This window comes from Globicephala melas, chromosome 1 (assembly GCF_963455315.2).
Source record: "Globicephala melas chromosome 1, mGloMel1.2, whole genome shotgun sequence".
In the NCBI taxonomy this organism is placed as follows: Eukaryota; Metazoa; Chordata; class Mammalia; order Artiodactyla; family Delphinidae; genus Globicephala; species Globicephala melas.
In genome coordinates this window covers 52,602,344-52,623,159 of record NC_083314.1, presented here as the reverse complement: position 1 = coordinate 52,623,159, position 20,816 = coordinate 52,602,344, and the positions used below count along the sequence as shown (strand labels likewise).

The window sequence follows — 20,816 nt, the reverse complement described above, 5'->3', positions numbered from 1 at the left end:
CTTTCAGATTTTCACCATTGAGTATGTTGTTAGCCTTGGGTTTTTCGTATATGGCCTGTACTATGTTGAGGTACGTGCCCTCTGTGCCCACTCTCTGGAGAGTTTTTTTCTTTTTCTTTTTTTTTTTTTGCAGTAGGCGGGCCTCTCACTGCTGTGGCCTCTCCCGTTGTGGAGCACAGGCTCCAGACATGCAGGCCCAGCGGCCATGGCTCACGGGCCCAGCCGCTCCGCGGCATGTGGGATCCTCCCAGACCAGGGCACGAACCCATGTCCCCTGCATCGGCAGGCAGACTCCCAACTACTGCACCACCAGGGAAGCCCTGGAGAGTTTTTCTCATAAATGGATGTTGAATTTTGTCAAAAGCTTTTTCTGCATCTATTGAGATAATCATATGCTTTTTACTCTTCAGTTTGTTAATGTGGTATAGCATACTGTTTGATTTGTGGACATTGAAAAATCCTTGCATCCCTGGGAGATCCCACCTGATGATGGTGTATGATCCGTTAGTTTCATATTCATTCTATCTAACTCAATTTCAAGCTCATACAGTGAGAATATATGAAATATTTATTGTTTCTCCAAGGTGCCAGACTCTTTCTAGGAGCTAGAGATAGAGCAATGAACCAAGTAGACAAGAATTAAAATCCCTGCCCTTATGGAGCTTATATTCTTGTAGGAGAGAGAGAAAAAAAAACAAAAATCATAATAAATTAGTGAGTTTATTTTTTGTTAGAAAGTAGTAAGTGCTATGGGCAAAACTATAGCAGGGGAGATAGGTGCACTAGATAGGTGCAAGATTAAATGGGGTAGTCAGGGTAGGGCTCAATGAAGAGGTAACATTTGAGCAAATACTACAAGAAGGTGAAGAAGTGAGCCATATGAATATCTTGAAGATTTTCCCCTTAGCAGGCAATTAATATATTTTGTCTGATAGCTCTTTGATACCTATTTAACTCTTCTATTACCTCTTTTTAAAAATTATTTATTTTGGCTGCATCTGGCCTTCGTTGTGGCGTGCGGAATGTTTAGCTGCGGCATGCATGTGGGATCTAGTTTCCCCACAAGGGATCAAATCTGGGCCCCTGGTGCATTGGGAGCTTGGAGTCTTACCGACTGGACCACCAGGGAAGTCCCCTTATATTACCTCTTAACTTCCAAGATATGTATGTTTTATCCCTGGGTAGCCTTGTTGATTGCTTAGAGCATGCATTATACTTTATGTTTGCGCTAGTTCACAGAGCTTCCTACTCATTACTATGCGTAGGTTAAGAACTCAGTGATTGTTTATAGAAAATAAACCCACACCTATCTTTCCTGAGAATTCTTTTTTGTTTTTAAGCGCAGAAACTGAAGTGTATAAGTTTGGGGTAAAACTCATCCCTTTCACCTGTACCTTTATGAAACATCTTTTCTGAGGTTTTTTAGCTTGATGTTTTCAATTAAGCTAACTCAGGACAAAGCACAAGTTAATTGTAGGGAAATCTGTAGCTTGAGAGAATTCTTCGGGAGGCGAAAAAGGTCAGGATATAGGATCAGGGAGAAACATAACTGATGTCTTTAATGCAGTCCTAACTGTGACAAAACATTTTTAGAAGTCTTATTGCAAGTTGAAAATTGCAGTTATACATTATGTGATCTTAATTGAAACCAGTTAGACTTAATTCCAAAAATCCAAACAAATGACTAAAGAATGCTGTTAAGAAAGCTGAAAAAAAGATACCTAAAAAGTATATATACATATATTTTTTCTTATGCATTCAGCAGGATTTTCTGCCGTAGAGTTATCGGACAGGTGCGACCTGTTTGTCAACATGGTCTGTTTAGGAATCAGGTTTCTTAGTAACCAAACCTCCCAGAATAGGGCCCAAGACAGCCCCACCTCTGACCAAGCCCCTGTCCACAGTGAATGGTGTAGAGAGATGGCAGAATGATTCATTTGGTTGCCCCGATCTCTTCCAGAGAAGAACCATGGCGGACAACGGTAAATTACCTTCAGGATGGTAAATTAATTACTGTCAGGCTTGTTACAAATCCAACCAGTCAGAGGTACTGATCTGTCCTCCTTAACACAGACTTACACCGTCTGGTGCTGAGGAATCTCTTGTTTTTTTTCTTCAAGCAACTATATCAATATAAATGCTTCTCAACCTGGGACCTATGCAACACTGAGCATTATTTTAAACAGAGGTCTTTACATTGAGATGTTTTGTCCCCATAGAGGTTGATGGAGTAACACAGTGTACAGCTGCCATTCTCCAGAGAGACCCTCACAAAAGCAGGTTGTCTACCTCCTGTCTCCTAAGGCAGCCTCATGAATAAACCATCTTAATGTTAGGTCAACTGCATAAATAATTGAAGGCTAGGCTTGGGAGGGAAGAGGAAAGGTGAGTATGTGGGACACAGATCGTACCACCAGTAGTCTGTCAGCTGAGGTTTGGGAGGGTCCTTGCAGCTTGGTGACAGGTAGCGCATCCATAAGCTTCAGCTGAACAGAAATTCCATTTCACCTTATTGTCCCCTTTCTGGAACTCAGCTGGCAATGGATGGGAACTGATACAATCTTAAGCTTCCTCAGAATGTGCCCAACTCCTGCTCTTCTGTGAGGCTAACTCCAAACTAGAATGATGAGGGCAAGTTTCCTCCGGACATGAATTTGAATCCTTATCTCCTTGTAGAGGGAACACCATTCACGGGTCTTTTGAATCTTTCCACTGGGAAACTGCAGAAACACTTTGGAGAGAAGCTTGCTTCTCTCATTTCTTACTGTGTGTTCTCACTCACTTTTCCTCACTAGACTGGAGTTATGTGGCATTTAAAAAATGTTCTTTCAAGTCTATTTATCCATCTGTCTCCTAGATCAGTCCCCATCCCTCAATCTTCTTCTCTTCCATGTATATTTCAAGTTTAGCTCTTTCTGCTTATGTCACACTTCCCTCCAATCTCTTTCCCTTGTTCTTTGTCAGCCAGCAAAAATCTCTCTCTTCTCATCTCCAAAACAGCCTACACACCATCTGTCGAGGTTGGCAGGCTCCCGTTCTCTCCTCTCTTTCTTCCCCTGGTGGGAGTCAGTCAAGATAAGCATGTGGATCCCCTGTGAAGCAGCTAGAGGCAAACTGGACCCATCTGATGGTTCCTTCTTCACTAATGACTGCAGTTTCATGGGATTAGAAGTGAGCTTTGGGTACCAGTCTGTCTACTTGGACCCAGGCAAAGAGATACACACAGGGGGTGTTTAGGAGAACAGACTCTAGGGTCAGACAGTTTTGGTTTCAGTTCTGGGCTCTACTAGTTCTGTGATCATGGGTGAGTCACTTAACACATCTAAGCATCCTTATATAGAAAATAGATATGTATCTTCCTCATAGGGCTTACGGTGAGGAGTGAATGAGATAATTCAGAGCTTAGCACAGTCGCCTGGCCCATAAATGTTAGCTCTTATCATGTCATCCCAAACTGATAAGCAAAAGCCCAATATTTTTCTCAGCAGTTAAGAGAAATATTCAACACTTTCATGTTGCAGAAATTATTGTTCCAATAATTGCTCTGCTATGAGCAGAGGTAATCGGGGTCTCCTGCGAACTTCATTTCCTATTACTTCTTATTTTTGATGGGAGGTTCCTTGACAGTTTGAACCTCCTTTAACATGGAACGGGTAAACCTTTTGCAGCTGAGACAAGAGACCTGGCTTCTTTAATTGACAGCCCACTGCATATATCATCATGCCTCTCAGTATACTGTTGCATGCCCACTTCAGCTGTGGACGGATGGGCCTGGTAATTATCAGAGGATTAGTCTAAGAGGGAAGTGATTTGCAGAAATAGAGATGAGATTAGAGAAGACCCACTGTGAAAGCCGTCTGGTCCCAAACTCAGTCTAACATTTTCTTTTCTCTTACTACACTGCCTGGGTCTGTGTATATATGTTGGTTTGTGGAGAGGAAATGAGCCCATCCAAGCCCTACTCTTATTGAAAACATCACTCATCTCCCTGGTCCAACTGAGTTTCAACTTTTATGACTACCAGTGGCCAGACCTTACGTTCCACTTTGGATTATTTATAGTGGTGGGTCAGAACATGAATAAATGCAATTCACAAAACACTTAAAACTTAATTTACCCAAGCCTTCCTACAAATATCTCATTGGAGCAATGAACAGGGCAAAAGAGATCAGGTTTTACTCTTCTCAACCAATAATCAGAAATGAATAAGCAATCAGGTAGCTGAAACCATAAGGTAAACAAGCAAAGACACCAAATAACTTAAAAAACCAATTAGACTTAGGGATATCCAAGACCGAATAGTCCAAGAATAACAAAGATTTGACCGAGTGGTAAGAGCCAGCCTGCAAGGGCTGTAGGGGGAGCCCGTTCCAGTGGATGTAACTACCCAGCAGTAGCCAACCACTGCCCATATGGGATAGAAGAGCCTGGGAAGAAGAAACCCACTTGGGCTGTAAGGCATAAACTGTTCATGGGAGTCTTGTGTCCAGATGCAGTGCAGTGAAGACAGGGGCAGGCTCTGGCCACACTTCTCCTTCCTCCCTGTACGTTTCATTGTGAGGATCTCAGGACATATGGTTTTTTTCACCCACCTGGAAGACAAAAGCATGGCCGAAGACGAGAGCATGTGATGGGTGAAGGGAAGGAGCCAGACCTCCTCAATAACACAGTCATGTTTCCAAAGCAGTTTTGATCAGCAATAACAAATGCCTGGATTTGAGCAATTGTAAATGATTTCCCAGGCTGTGAGGGGGAGGGATTAGAGAGACAATTAAACAAAATCATCTGTGTTATCTTATTGAAAGCAAATATCTGCCTTATGTTAATGGCATTTATAGGATCCACAGAGGTAATACTAATGGAATTATAGGGGACGTAGCCAGGAATTCCCAACAAGCGCCTATGGTAATTCAATTAGAAGAACTTTCAGGAACCATAAAATTGCATGAAATTCGTAGTTTCCCCTTTGTTGGGCAATTTAACAAAATATTTATCAGTCTCTCTTTGCATGGGGAAGGAGATGAAAGTGTGTGCTTTCTTGAACTTGAGCCATGCTACTAAACCATGTCTCAGGTAGAATTTAACAGTGAGAACCTTGCTGTGTCCAGCATGTGCCCTCAACAAAGGCGAGGTCTTTTCAACACGCTGTTGAGGCATTCACAGAATGAATTGTTCTATGCATGTATGTCTTTCCCATCACATGGTGAAACTGTTTAAAAAGTATTAGCCTGCCAGTGCTGGAAGGAGACCTAGCTGTCATCCATTCCAATCACCCCATTTTATTCAGGAGGCAACAAAAGCTCAGGGGAGTAACTTGTTCAAGGTCACGGAGCTAGTTATGGCTGAAAGCTGCAACTAGATCCCAGATCCCATTCTTCCCCGCCCATGACCCTAGATTTTTCCATGCTACTATTGCAATAGAAATGCTGGTGTTAGGGCTAGACAGAGATTGACGTATGGAGAAGGTAGTAGTGATACTTATGAGATGGTTAACTGTATATCTTATTGTTTGTACCATGCAGAAAAGAATATCACTGACATTCTTTATGTCCCATTATTACTCAATAGAAGACACATGGGAGGGTTTTTTTTGTTTCCTTATTTTCTGTTTCATCCAATAACATTTTTTAAGGTAAGTTGTAGAAAGCAGATTTTCTACGCGACACCCTAAAAGTCTGTCTGTATCATATGACTCAGTCCTGCTTCTTTCCATAAAGAGGATATTTTACTTTGCCATTGTTTTGTCATCCACAATTCAAAGAGGATAGATAATGGGGTTCTTTCCCCTAATATGTCTCTGAGAATCCAGGTCGAGACTGAGGACACTGTGCTGTGTCCCAGACTCCACCTCACCAGGATACCCAAGGACAGGATCACAAAGAAGTTGAGAAATAATCATTTGCCTGATATCAGGCAATAAGGATAAGATACATTCTTAATTTGCAGGCAAAATCTTGCATCTAACCATTTAGTGTCTCAAATCTCCTTCTATCCCCTTTTGATTTTCATAAGCCCTCATTTTTCCCAGTCTCCTGAACAGCTACCCATGACTAAGAAGATTTAACTCTCTTTCCATACATATAGGGATGTCTTGTACATATCTGCATATGGATAGAAAAGGTACGACTATAAAGTGATGAGTTTTGTGTGTGTGAGCGCGCATGGATATGAATGAAGCATATACATCAGGACCTGCATTACCCAATCAGAGCTGGCCCTCAAATAGCCTCTAATTCCTTTGAGAGGCTCATCACTATCTCCAGTGATACTCTACTAATTAGAGTATCTTGGGTATCCTTTTTAAAATATCACTTTTGGGACTCATACCAAAATGTTTTCTACTCATTTGTTCATTGTTTCGTCAAACACTTTTCGGTCACTTATCATATGTCAAGCAATATGGCAGAACCTGCAGGTATAAAATTTAAAAATTTAAACTCCTCCATTATTGAGGAGTTTATAGCCCAGGAGTTTCCTAAATGCAGCCCACTCATTTTCATTGTCTTCTTTTATTCATCATATTTGGTTCTAAGGGACTTATTATTTAAACATAAAATATTTCCTCAAAGGACAAATATTTGCCACCATTAATTATATTTACAAGGATGTGCTTCAGGTTTTGGAAACGCTTCCAAAAATATTTTGGGTCATTGCCACATCCCTGGAATAAAACAGTGTACCTAAGGGACTTCTCTGCTGAGCTAAATACTCTTTTTAGATGTTTACATTCTGGCATGTTTAGCCAACTATTGTTACAATTTTATCTTATGTTTTACACTCTTTCATATCTTTAAATATTTATGTACACCGTTGGTTTTCATGCTTTTTTGACTCTTCCACCATATGGAATGAACTTCAGGTGCTGACAGCGCGCGCACGCGCACACACACACACACACACACACACACACACACACACACACACACACACACACACACACACACACACACACACACACACACACACACACACACCCCCACTGATCCCAACAGGTCAAGAAACAACACTCACCGTTACAAGGAGGGGTGCTCTCTAACATTTTCCTCTTTTGTGTTTTTAGGACCTAACTTAGCTCATTAATTCAGTTCATAGGCCACTAAGGGGTATCGACTGCAGTGTAGGGTACTCGGTGTGACACTGTTATTTTTTATTAAGTTTAAATACTTCCCTAAATACAATACAGAAGAACTATCACATGTATTCCCCCAAATTACAATCTTCCAAAGCATCCTGCAAGTACCACTTTTCAAAACAGCTTTACTGCACACGTTTGTAGTACTTACTTATTTATTAGCTAGCTAGCTAGCTCTTGCTACTTTCCCTGTTTTTACCCTATTCTCGATTCCTAGGTGAAAAAAGTGTTGCCAGTGTACCACGATGACTTTCTTCTTTCTGCGTTTACCCCATCTCTGTGCTGTATTTATTTCTATGCTGATGGTGTTTTCTTATTTAAGCACTTAACAGCTCTATCAAAATAAGCATTTAATAAAGTTAGGTTTACCACTTAATAGGGAATCTTTTATTATGCCAGATGACAAACTAATTGATTTCTTTTCTTTCAGCCCCCTTTTGACCCCCTTCACCCATTTAAAAATGGTATCGTTACTCTTTTATAGTTTAACCTTATGCCCACAGACTCAGAGATGGCCCTGGGCAGACTCGCATAGGGCAAAGCATGTGTCCAGCGACCTCTCTTTCCTTACAGCATCCTCTACTCTTCTGTGCCCACTCCTTCCCTCAGAGTACTGAGTCCTCCTAAGTTGTTTCCTACTTGATCTGGGTTTGAATCCCAGTCCTGCCTCTCTCACTGACTTTGTGCCTCTAACCAAGTCATTTAAGCCCTCTCAGCTGAAGTTTCTTTAACCATGAGATTGGGGAAATTGTGGGTTGCTGTGGGCAGAGTGAAGTCAATCCAACAGCAACTCCTGCAAGCAGGGGAGGGACTCAGTCCCTGAAAAGCATCTAGGAGAGAGCCACGTGCCCCTAGGGATGCCGAGGGGCAGAGCAGATGTCACTGGCCAGCCGTGGAACAAAGTATCCCCAAAGCCAACTGGAAAAAAATGTTTGGAATCCAAGTCCTAGAGGACCAGCAAAGATGGCCTGCAGGTAGCATTGTTGATAACAGATCCGCCAAGAGCAAAAAAACCTGGCAGATGGCATTTTGCTCGTTTGTTGTTTCTTTTAAAAGTGTTTGGTGTGTACCACCACCACCTCCACCCCCCGCCCCCGCCGGCTGTTGCCTCAAAGCATTTGTAAAGAATAATGATACCTTCCTCACTGGGTTATTTTAAGATTTTGATGGCACTGAGTATGAAAGTGCTTTGAAAATGGTAGAGCGCTCTACAAATGCTAATTTCTCTATTTACCCCTTTTCAAAACTGTTCAAAGCTGACAATTTATATTGGGATAAGAAACAAATTCATGGTCGGGAGTAGAAGACTGATATTGTTGAATGAAATGCACACTTTAGTTGATTGCATTCTCCTAGCTCCTTTATTTCCAGCTCAAGCTATCCATTAGAATCACCTGATGAACTTGGAGGACTTTCCAGCGCCCAGCCCTCTACCCAGAGACTCTGCGCCGCTTGGTCTGGGGAGGGGCTCAGGCAGCAGCTTGGTGTAAAAGATGATTCTAATGTGTTGTCAGAATTGAGGACCACTGTCAAGAGAGGAAATCTCATATGTCAGAATTGAGGGGAAAACCTACATGATAACCAGACAAGGCTCTTACTGAGTCCAGGCAACCCTGCGTATACTCTCACAGATGCATGGGATTCTTCGCATTAATTTCTTCAATCAAAATACATTCATTGGGCAGCTGCTCTCTGTCAGGCATATTCTGGGAAATCAAAGGTAAATAATACAAAACTCCTATCCTTAAGCAGTTCAGTCCGTGGAAGACAGGCTTTCGTGTAAGTTGTAAGTAGTTACAATCGTATGTGTGAATTCTATAATGGGGTAAGGAGGCTACAGGTGTAAGACTATACATTCTACCAGGGAATATCAGGAAAGCTTTTCATCAAATGTGAAATTTAAACTGAGTGATGACAAACGTGTACAGTTTTGCCAGGCAGAGAATAATTATGACAGCTAACATTCATTGGGCCATTAGCATGACCAGTCACCTCTCTAAACACTTTACCCTATAACTCATCCAATCATTCCAATGACAGACTTAGGAGCTGAGTGCTAATATTCACCCCATTTTATTACAGCGAAGTGGTCCTCCAAATGCATGCCTCCTACAGCAGAGGGCCATCCCTAGGGACCTTTTTAGAAGTGCAAATTCTCAGTCCCCACCCCAGACCTACTGACTGGGAACCTCTCTGGTTGGGCTTCTCCCTCCCCTTCCCCCACTCCCCCTTTCTCTGTCTCACTCTCTCTCCCATATCAGGACACCACAGGAAGGTAGGCATCTGCAAGCCAGGAAGGGATGTCTCAGCAGAACCCAACCATGAGGGCATTCTGATCTTGGACTTGAATTTTCTGTTGTTTAAATCACTCAGTCTATGATATTTTGTTGTAGCAGCCCAAGCTGACTAATACAAACCTCTACCCAGGAAGAGGGAAGATTGTATGCAAAGGAGCAGAGATAAGACAAAGCATGGAATATACCTGAAAGCATAGATGAATAGGATGAGGGATAAGGTGTTGGATGAGGGCCCACGATGGAATATGAGGTGTGATGAAAACTAAAGCATGAGAGATTGAAGTCAGATACTAAAGGCCCTGGTATGCAAGGGAAATGTGTTTAAATTTTTTCGTAGGAGCAGTGAGGAGCCACTGAAAGATTTTAAGCAGATCAGATTCGTATTTTAGAACAATAACTATTAGGGGAGAAATGAATGGATGTGCATCCGGTGATTAGAGGGGTGGATTGATGTGTTAGGAAACTCTTGCATGATTCCACATTCAAAGCAAAGAAAACATGAAGTCATAGAAGTTTGGGTCTGAAGTTTAAATATAAGATGCACTGAGATTAAGATGCCTATGGAAAATGTATATAGAAATATATATATGTAACGTATAAACAGATGTATGTATAGATTTATATGAGTATGGATGGGAGAAGGTTGCTTAAAGACAGACACTAAGCTGTTCATATTTCTTATTCAGACTAGAGGAATTGGAGAGGGAAGGAAAAAATAATATTTCCTTATACCTCTGTATTATACTTGCTGCAATGAGCACACAGTACCTAATTAATTTTTTAACAAACCCAATAATCGCGCACACACATGCAGTTCTGGAGCTCAGGTGTGAGAGCTCGGCTTGAGGTGTAAATTTGGGTGACGCTGCTGTAGGGGTAACAGTGAAAACTGTGGGAGTTGGGAAACCTTGGGACTGAGGAGAAAAGTCCTCCAAGGGTGGCAGGCAGGGACCTACCCTGTTTAAATACTAGACAAGGAAAGCATGGGAGCCTAGAAGGAGTAACCTGAGAAGGGATGCCAGAAGTGTCCATGATCCTGAGGAAGCAGACTCGTCATCCCTGGCGTACCCCCAGCCTTCTTGACACGTAACAGATAGTCCGTTGGCCATTCAACAGCTGAGGAATGAAAGAATATATTTTAGCAAGTGGAGTGACATCTGTGTCACATACTACTAGAAGAGTCAGATTAGCTGTGCAGGACACCCTTTAAATTTGTCAATTAGAAGATTTCTGAGTCAAAAGAAAAGCCATTTTAATCTTTATTTTCTTCTCTCTGTTGTTTCTCATATCTGACATCCCCTTTCCTAATCCTGAAAAAAAAATATTCGCTCATAGATACACAAACACATGGCAGGCATACCTAAATTCAAATGGATGTAGCATTCTATTTTTATCCCCGAGGTAATATCTTAGGAAAGAAAGAAAACACCCTTAGATATTTTTCTCATTGCAAGATGGGGGTAAGGGTGGGGGTAAGGAAGTGTATGTAAAGGTCTTTCACCCTTATTATACTGTATTGCTCCCAAACCGTTGAAGTCATGAACTTTTAATCTTGGCAGCATGATAATTCTCTTAGAGACAGGAGGAAACATGAGGAAAATCAATGACCCGTTAGCAGCAGGGTGGTGGTTTGTGTTCCCAACTTTGGCCACATGCACTGGAACACATTCTGTTTGCCTTTTTAAGGGCAACTTTGCAGAGCACGAGACCATCAAAGAGAAGGATTATCTGATCATTTTGACCATCATCTCCTCTGAGGTAGAAAGAGACTGGAGGGCCACCAACCCTCCCCCCAAATGTCCCAGGCAGATTGAATTGAGGGCTGTTAAGGATTAATTACCATAGTTGGTTACTCACAACATCTGATCTAGATTTCCTTGTATTCAACAGTTCTCCATCACGCTCCAGCTGAAGCCCTTTGCCTCATCTTTCTTTGGGGCGGATACAAAAATGACAGCATTTTCAGGGTAAAAATTGCTTCTTAGCATTCTGATTTTAAAATTTTGTTTAGATTGAGAAATTTGGGATGCAGGCATGTCCCAAGATTATTTTGTTGATGTTGTTGCATGAAAGCAGGGTAGGAAAGGGATTGAAGGATATCTTCTTTTTTAAAAAATGCACTGAATTCTAGAGCATGACCAGACTCCTCTTTTTTCCTTATTCTTCCAACCAGTGAATGCATCAGTAGATACCAATGGCTCTGGATGTAAAATATAGAGAGAATTTGACCATTTTTCACCATCTCCACAGCTACCACTTTAGTCCAAGCCATCACCATTTTTTACCTGGTTGTTCTGACCTGTGAACAGTTCTCTGCTCCACCCAGGGAATCCTAGAGGCTATTGTCAACAGAGCAGCCAGAACAAGGCTGCTACAACAGATTATTATATTCACATTACAGCTGGAGTCCTTACAGAGTCTGACAGAATCTGGTCGTCTACCTCTCTGACCTCACTTCCTCCTACTCTCTCACTCCCTGTCTGCCCTGTAGCCACTCCGGCCTCTTTGTCATTCTTGTAGCTCCTGCCTATACTCACTCCTACCTAAGCCTGGCATGCTTTTATCCTCCAAATGCCCTCTTAAGTTCACACCCCACTTGCTTCAAGTCTGCTCAAATACCCCATTACTTGAGTACTCTCTACAAAACAGCAACCCTCACTGTTTCTCCCTATCCCCTTGCCTTGCTTTATTCTTCATGGAACTGTTACTACCTGATATATTATGTATTTATTTGTTGATATGCTTCCCGAATGCACCCTTCCCCATTAGAATGTAAATTAAGGAAGCAGATGATTAGTGCGTTGCCTGTAGCCATTAGTCAATATTTTGTGGAATAAATAGAAGCTACAAAGATAATATTTATTGTGCCTCATAGTGTATAACACAGGTGTTGAATAGAACTTAGACATCCAAGGGTTCTGGAAGCCTAAACTTATGATGGTGTATCTATACTTTCAGATTATTTTCTCCTAATTTGTCCCTTATTTAATTGGGATAGGCTTGAACAGGAGTCTTCTGGCAATTTCAACTTCATCAATTGGATCATAAAGGACTGTTTCTTTAATAAAAGAGAAGGTGGAATGTTTCTTCAACTTTCTTTTGAGACCCTAAGGTGGGTCCTTCCTTGTTATGGGAAGTCAGAGATTTTGCATTGTACCTTTTGGCAGCTCCCATGATAACTAACACATGGCCTTATGTGTAGTTGGTTGTCATTAAAAAGAGTTTGCCTGAAGACTAAAAATTGAGTAAATATTTCTCTGGTTGTAGTAGGTTTTTCCCAAAGCCTAGGGCATGTCTGGAACTCCCATTCTTGAATCTGGAATGAGGGTCAGCCTTATAAACCTTGATCTAATTGGGATCCATTGAGATGAAGTGAGATCCAGTGCTCTAAACAAAAGCCATATCCAGTTCACTTTTCATTCACTCAAGGAACATTTAAGTGCCTATTACGTGTTAGGTAATACGCTAAGTACTGAGGATAAATGACGAGCCCAAAGGAGTCATGCTGCAGCCTATACGTAACTTAAGACTAGTAGGGGAGACAGATCTTGATCAAACAATGATTCAAACAGTTGTGTAAAATCATAGTTGGCAAGTGCTATGAGTAAAAGAGACTCAAGGTTGCAGGTGGCTATAATCGGAAATTTGACCCTGACAGGGAGATCAAGGAAGGCTTCCTTAAGGAAGAGAATTGAGTAAGAAAGAACTAGAACAGAGCCCTCAAGGCAGAGGCAACATGAGGAGCAAATGACCTGTGGTTGAAGGACATTAGACTGGTCGGAGGTCCTTAAGAAGGTCTTCATGGTGAGTGCACAGAGCAGGGTAGAACATACAAGACTGGAGATGTGGGTGAGGCAGGTCATTCACAGCTTCGTTGGTTAGTTTGATCATTTCTTAAACATATATCTAAAGAGTGATGGGAAGCCACGAAATAATTGATATGTTTGTGGGTTGAGAGTAAGGAGCTGCCTAACAAATTACCACAAATCTAGTGACTTAAACCAACTCACATTAATTATTCCATACTTCGCATGAGTCAGGAATCTGAGCATGACTTAGGTTCTCTGCTCAGGGTCTCACAAGTCTGCAGTCAAGGTGTTAATCAGGCTGCATTGTCACCTGGAAGCTCAACTAGGGAAGAATCAACTTCCAAGTGCTTTCAGCTTGTTGACTGAATTTTTTTTAAAGATTATTTTATTTTATTTTGATTTTTAAAAAATATATTTTTTTAATTTATTTTTGGCTGCATTGGGTCTTTGTTGCTGTGCTCGACCTTTCCCTAGTTGTGGCAAGCGAGGGCTACTCTTTGTTGTGGTGCGTGGGCTTGTCATTGCCGTGGCTTCTTTTGTTGCAGAGCACGGGCTCTAGGCACGTGGGCTTCAGTAGTTGTGGCGTGTGGGCTCAGTAGTTGTGGCTCGTGGGCTCTAGAGCACAGGCTCAGTAGTTTTGGCGCATGGGCTTAGTTGCTCCTTGGCATGCGGGCTTTTCCCGGACCAGGACTCGAACGCATGTCCATTGGCAGGTGGATTCTTAACCACTGCGCCACCAGGGAAGTCCTTGTTGACTGAATTTATTTCCTTGCAGTTGTAGGTCTGAGGGCCCCAGCTTCTTACTGGCTGTCAACTGGAGGCTGCCCTCAGGTCCCCGACCCATGGCCCTGCAGAGGCAGTTTACGACATGGCTGTTTGCTTCTTCAAGGCCCCGGGAGAATCTCTGTCTCAAGTCTGGTAATGTGGAGTCTTACATCATGTACCGTAATCATGGGAGTGACATCCTATCCCCTTTGCTGCATCCTACTGGTTAGACATAAATTACGGATCCTCCTTGTACTCAAGGGGAGGGAGTTACGCAAGGGCCTGGGGGGCCACCTTAGGGTGTGTCCACCACAGGAGGGAAGAAAGAGATGACAGATGTTCAGATCTGACGCAGAGTGCATTGAAAGTCTAGATGAGAGATGATGGTTTAGATTAGGGTGGTGGCAGTGAAGCCAGAGACGTAAGGTTTAACTTTGAGTGTTATTTTAGAGGTCAAATTAACGGAACTTGGTGGTGGCTTGCACTTAAGGGGCTAGGAAGAGGAAAATGTCAAAAATGACTACCCGGTTTCTCTTGAATAAGTAGATCAGTGGCGCTAACTCTGTCCACTCAGTAAAAGTCATTGGGAGGCTTTAAAAAAAAGTACTCTAGGGCCTGACTCCAGGCTTTTAAAACCAGAATCTTTGGGGGCCCAGACATTGGTATCTTTTTTCTTATTTTTATATTGAAGTATAGTTGGTTTACAATATTGTGTTAGTTTCTGGTGTGCAGCAAAATGATTCAGTCATATATATATATATATATATACTTTTTTCCATCATAGGTTATTACAAGATATAGAACATAATTCCCCATGTTATACAGTAGGTCCTTATTGTTTATTTTATATATAGTAGTGTGGCATTGGTATTTTTAAAAAGATTTTACAGATGATTTCAATATGCACCCAGGATTGAGAACCACAAGACTAGATGTATTATTTTACCCTTCATTCTGATAGGAAACCACTTAAGATCATGAGGCTGGTTTTCAGGATGTTGAATTTGAGGAAGTTTTGAGGAGACATCCAGTTAAGATACTCAGTCAGGTTGTACAGAAATCGTATGAGCTCAGGATGGAGACCTGGGCTAGAGGTATGAATTTCACATGATCTATGGGTAAACTGCCTTGGGTAGCCACGAATGGGGGTGAAATCACCTAGTGGTAGAATATATACTAAGAAGAGATAAAGGCCTGGCATTGGGCTTTGAGAAACTCCAACATTTAATGACTTAGTGTAGGAATATGAGTCTACAGGGAGTGGCCACAGAGAAAGCAGTAAAAACAGACTGTGAGGTCAAGGATGTCAAGAGAAGAGAATGTTTACAAAAGAGGCAATGGTCAGTGATGTCACATGAACTTATGGAAGTGGGCTGGAGGATACTCAGATGCCTGACTCTCTCCCCAGTAAAAGTTGTGAGTTAGAAAGCTTTAATTACTTTTAATTGAATCCCCAAACTAGCATCTGCAAACTTTTCCTCTTGTTTTCCTCATTACAAAGGTAATGACTGTAAAATGTAGGAAATTTAGGAAGAACAGATTAGCCCAAATGAAGGAAGTTTTAATTCCCCGTAAACCTACCAACCAATGGTAACTACAATTGGTATGTATCTATCTCCTTGGGGTTCTTTTTTCAGCAGATATACATTATTTTTTAACAGAATAATAACCTGCATACTGTTTTATAGCCTGTATTTGTCACTTAATATATCCTGTACTATTTTTCATATCCTTACATAGCATACTCTCAAATGATTACATTATACTGAATTGTATGGATATGCCATAATTTTCTCAAGCAATCTATTATTTGACATTTAGGTTGTTTTAATTTTTCCACTATTATGAAGGTAACATTATAAAATATAAGACATAATTGTGAATGTGAGGGGTCAACCAAGCACTCAAAAGTTGGGATCCAATTTAGGGATAAGACACGGGCAAAGATCAGCTTTATTTCTGAAAGAGATGAGTAGAGAATGTGACCTAGATCTGGAACTAAATCTGGCATAGACAAAACAAGCCTTCCCATCGCGACCTCTCCAAACCAACCACTGTGCCACAGAAGCAGAGCCTGCTCTGCTCACTTATTGGATGATAGAACAGGCAGAATGCATAGCGACTGCAGGCAGACAGCTTACAAAGAGAAAGAAGTCTAGAACTAACGGGGCCAGACCAGATCTGTTCTTCTCTCAGACTCACAGTACAAACAATTCCTGGTGACTCCTTCTCTTGCTGAAGTCTTCCCCATCTGTGGTAGCCAGCTTTCAAGATGGTCTTCAGTGATTCTCAGTTCTGGTATTCAAACCCCTGTGTAACCCCCTCCCACAGGGAATCAGGCTTGGTCTATGTGAGCAGTAAACACAGCAGAAATGATGGCGTGTGACTTCCAAGGTTAGGTCATAAAAGGCATTACAGCTTTTGCCTTGCTTTCTTTTGGATCACTCACTCAGAGGAAAGCCAGCTTCCGTGTTGTGCGGATAGTCAAGCTGCCCATGGAGAGGTCCATATGAAAAGGAACAGAGGCTTCCAACCAAGAGGCAGCACCAACCAACCTGTCAGCCTTGAAAATAACCCAACTTAGACATGGAGCCTCTGTCCCAAGTCAGACCTTCAGATGCCTGTAGCCCTAGCCGACATCATGACTACAACCTCACAAGAGACCCAGAGCCAGAACCATCCAAATTCCTGACCCACAAAATTTGTGTGAGAAAGTGAATGTTCTTTATTGTTTTCAGGCACTAAGTTTCTGATAATTTATTACGCAGTAATAGATAATATACCTTAGAAACATAAGTGGCTCTTTGTCTCTCCCAGTTGCCGAACAATAAACATCTTTGTAGCTGAATCTTTGTGCATATCTGAAATAATTGTCTAGATGTAGACTTGCTAGATCAAAGGAAATGCAGAATTCCAGTGTTAAATATGGTTAAATCTTAATAGTGCTATTTTAGACATCATGGCATTGGCCTTAAAGTATGTGGTCAAACCATAACTACTCTTGTCCCATTCACACACTTGCCCGCAGGACTGTGTCTTTGTTTTCTGCCTGGAGAGAGTGGGACTGGAACAGGAGGAAGGACAGGACAATGATAGGAGTCCCCAAAGGTTGATAGAAAGCACGAGGGGTCCTAGGGCATGTGCTGACTTTTGGAGGATCACCTCTGTAAATATATCAGAAAGATATGTGTTTATGAAGGCTCAATGTGGCAACACTGACAAGTGAGACTTGATGTACTGACAGAAGTATTTGGTGTGTTAGATAGAAACACACTGATAGATGGAAATTCAAAATTCCTGGAAAGAAGGAAAAGGACAGATGCTGAGCCCAGGAAAGAGCTGCGTGGAGAGAAGAGAGAGAAGGCAAGAATAAAAGAAACAGATAACCCCACAGCAATAGATATCACATATGGTACTCCAGTTAGAAGAAGACATAACTACTGCAGGAGAGGGAGATTTCAGCTAATGATCCCACCCATAGCAAGCTGGTCCTGTTTATGGGCAGGAAGCTATAAAGTTCCAACCGTGGCAGCCTCGTGCTTTTCAAAGGCCTAATTTTAGAATACACTCGATAATGCCCCAGGAGTTGCTAGATCTGAATTAAAAACTCCAGGTCCCTCCCTCCCCCTTTTCTAAATAAAGGCTTATTGATTTGCTAATGGCCTTTATATCCCGCTGAAAACAACCCTGTAGAAGGAAAGATGTTACCTAGAGCAGGAGTGGCTAACACCTTGGAAAAACCCAGATCTCAGGTGGGAAGGTAGACAAGAAGACAGGCTCAGAGAAAGCTCAGAGCCTGAGACAAAGGGAGGGGAGAAATGCAGAGCAGGAAGAGGTTTTGAAGGGGAGGAGTGGGGCTGCTGAAAATAAGGGTTGCCTTCGGATCCAGATATGAAAGGACAGGCACGTGGAAGTCCTGTGAGGAAAATGGTGTCCCTTGGGGGTTTGTTGGAACCATAGATTTGTCAGAGGAGTGGGGTGCAGTAAAGGGTCTCTGGGCTGAGTGGCAAAGACCTGTCTTGATTCTAGTCCCAGATCTCCCCCCAGCAGGCTACATAAACCTACATTTTGTAACCACACCCTGGACTCGGGTGCTCCCTGTATGAAACAAGGGACCTATCTGTCTGTAAGTCTAGAATTCCAGATGTCAGCTACTGATGTGGTAGCTATCTTTCTGGGATTTTTTTCTCTACCTGTATCATTTAGAAGAGGCCCACACTGAATGGATGGAGGATGACAGGAAGTGAGGGGAATGGATCAGGAAGCCAGATTTGGAGGAGGAAGCAGGAGAAGGAAGAAAAGGCAGAAATACAGACACAAGGGGACAGAGAAGTCAGGTGGAGGGGCGGGCAGTGGCCAGAACTGCAGAGAAATGGGGCCTTGAGCGAGAAATAGGCTGAGGAGGGTAGAGGCAAGGGTTTGCAACCTGGCCTCTGGATCCTGACAGCCCACCCTGGCCATTAAATTCTGCAACCTTGAGAAATTACTTAATCTCTTGAGCTCCTAATTTCCTGATCCATAAAAAGAAAATAACAGGAGAACACAATGCTATTTATTGTCCTGCGGATCAAACGGGACAGTGTCTGTAAGGCAATGAGCACAACATCTGGCACCCAGTTATTACTCAGTAAGTAGTCGCCACAGGTACTAAAAAGTCTCTCCGGTTTGGAGATTGGAAAGTTGTGGTGGGTTTGCAGAAGCCAAGCTTAATGATGTCTGTGGACTCGGGGGTGGGGCTGTATGTACCTAGCTTCAAGAACTGTGTCGAGACAGTTTGAGGAGTGATAGTTTTGTGTCTCTGAAATAAACTGAACAAGCAAAAATGGGAAGATAAGTATTTTAAGAAGTGAGCTTACCATCCCCTCTCCCCAATGTAGTAGCAGGTATGACCCGCTAACTGCTGATAACTGCCCTTCAGAGAAATACCTCCCAGGTACTGAGTCTATAAACCACGTGCATGACTCTCTGGACCCTCCTCCACAACGTTCTATATTTGCATCATGGCTTCAAATGTTTTAATACTGGCAAGCTACCTCTGGGGACTCTACTCTTGGGGTGTGTCCGTGGTACCCAGCAATGTCCTTCATGATCACACAAATTTACCTTTTTTCCTTTGCCCTTTGAGTCTTTTCTTGCGTATTGTCCCTACTTCTGTACAACTGTGCTGTGTTACAAAAAGGGAAGCTTAATCGTCATTCTGGAGGTTAAGAGAAAACATAGGACCTGGCAAGGGCCCAGATGTGACTGACCACACAGGTTGTGTTCTGCTCAACCGTGCAGGTCTAAGTCATTCACTTAGATTACGGTGTGAACGGTGTCTCTTGGTATTGTGCAAGGGTAATCTGAAACGCAGTATGGGGTGGCCCTGTTGGGGAGGGGAGCGTTCTAAGTCAGGATGAAAAAAGAACCAAAACACAAGAACTGGGAACATCTTTAATTGAAACTTCAGGGGACAGCGAGAACAGAAAGCATATGGGTAATTGCTCCCCAGACCCTCCATGCCAGCTGCGATGTGAGGAGGGCAGTTTCAGCCTTCAGGCAGCTCATTAGGGCAGAGACTGAGGATGGATGGGGTGAGAAGGAAAGCCCTGTCCTGCTGAATCACCAGTGCCGGTTCCAGGAGCTGCCTGGCCATCCCCACAGGCTGCCTGGCCAGGGACTGAGCGAGCATGAGGCTGGAGAGTTGGCAGACTATCAAAGGGTGGCGGGGCCAGTTGAGAGCTGAAGGAGCGACATTTGTGAATGAGTGTGATGATGAATCGTTTCTGTTCGTTCCGACTAAACCCCAGCTCCACCTCACACAAGTGAAGCAACCAAGTGTAAGGCGCTGAGATGGCTGGAAATGAAAGGATTGTCTGACCAGCTGTTCTAATTGGTGGTTGAAACTCTCAAGTCAGAACGTCTAAGACTTGGGTCTTGCTCTGTTGGATAGATGATGAGAAAAACGGAGACAGAAGAGTCCTCTTAATGCCTTACACTCATTTTTTTTTTAATTAGAAAAGTTTTTTTTCTTTTTTCTGATTGTAAAACTAATGCAGTGTCTTGTAGAAAATTTGGAAAAAGAAAATCTTAACAGAGACAATAAAATGTATCCATAATTGCATCACTTGGCAACAATTATCAGTATAAATTCACTTGCAACACTTTTCTCAGGAGATCAAGGCATTCTGTGGATATTTTCTAATTCATTTGGCAGTGCAGGTGTGTGAGGGTTGGTTGGAATTGGGTAGTGCATCCTTTTATTATACTTATGGAGAAGTCAAAATAGCCAATTCACTGACTTGTTCAAAGTCTTTGTGATGGCAAAGTCTTTGTGATGGCAATGTCTTCTGTCCACTTGTTCTGGCCTCTAATATTAAAAATAACCCGAGCGATTAACATTTGTCTAGTGCTTTTCAATTGTAAAGAACCTTCCCTTGTGGTACCATTCTGCTATGTACCTTCTATATTTATTCACTTACATTCTAGTTCATAGGCAGCCATGATTTTTTTTTTAAGTCTTTATTGAATCTGTTACCATATTGCTTCTGTTTTATGTTTTGGTTTTCTGGCCGTGAGGCATGTGGGATCCTAGCTCCCCTACCAGGGATTGAACCTGCACCCCCTGCACTGGAGGTGAAATTTGAACCACTGGACCACCAGGGAAGTCCCAGAAGCCATGATTTAAGGGAGATTAATTTAGTAGTTGGAAGTAGAAAGCCGGGAGCCAGGACTCCTGATCCCTTCGGCTGTGTGGAACCATGCTTCATTCAAAATCTTCATGCTTAAGGCAGCAGAAGAAAAGAGTATACTGATCCTCATAAAGTTATAGTG

At 42.4% G+C, this 20,816-nt stretch overlaps 1 protein-coding gene across 3 annotated transcripts in view; it reads left to right on the top strand.

The window, feature by feature from the left end:
* The window catches only part of BRINP2 (BMP/retinoic acid inducible neural specific 2), a 117,635-nt gene that overhangs the window by 24,936 nt on the left and 71,883 nt on the right, over window positions 1–20,816 (top strand). For 2 of the 3 annotated variants that reach the window (XM_060295933.1, XM_060295940.1), the window contains exon 2: window positions 14,014–14,156. The exons of the other annotated variant lie outside the window; for it this stretch is intronic. The gene's annotated coding sequence lies outside the window, so the exon portion shown is untranslated. The remainder of the gene's footprint in view (window positions 1–14,013; window positions 14,157–20,816) is intronic. 3 annotated transcript variants of the gene reach the window in all.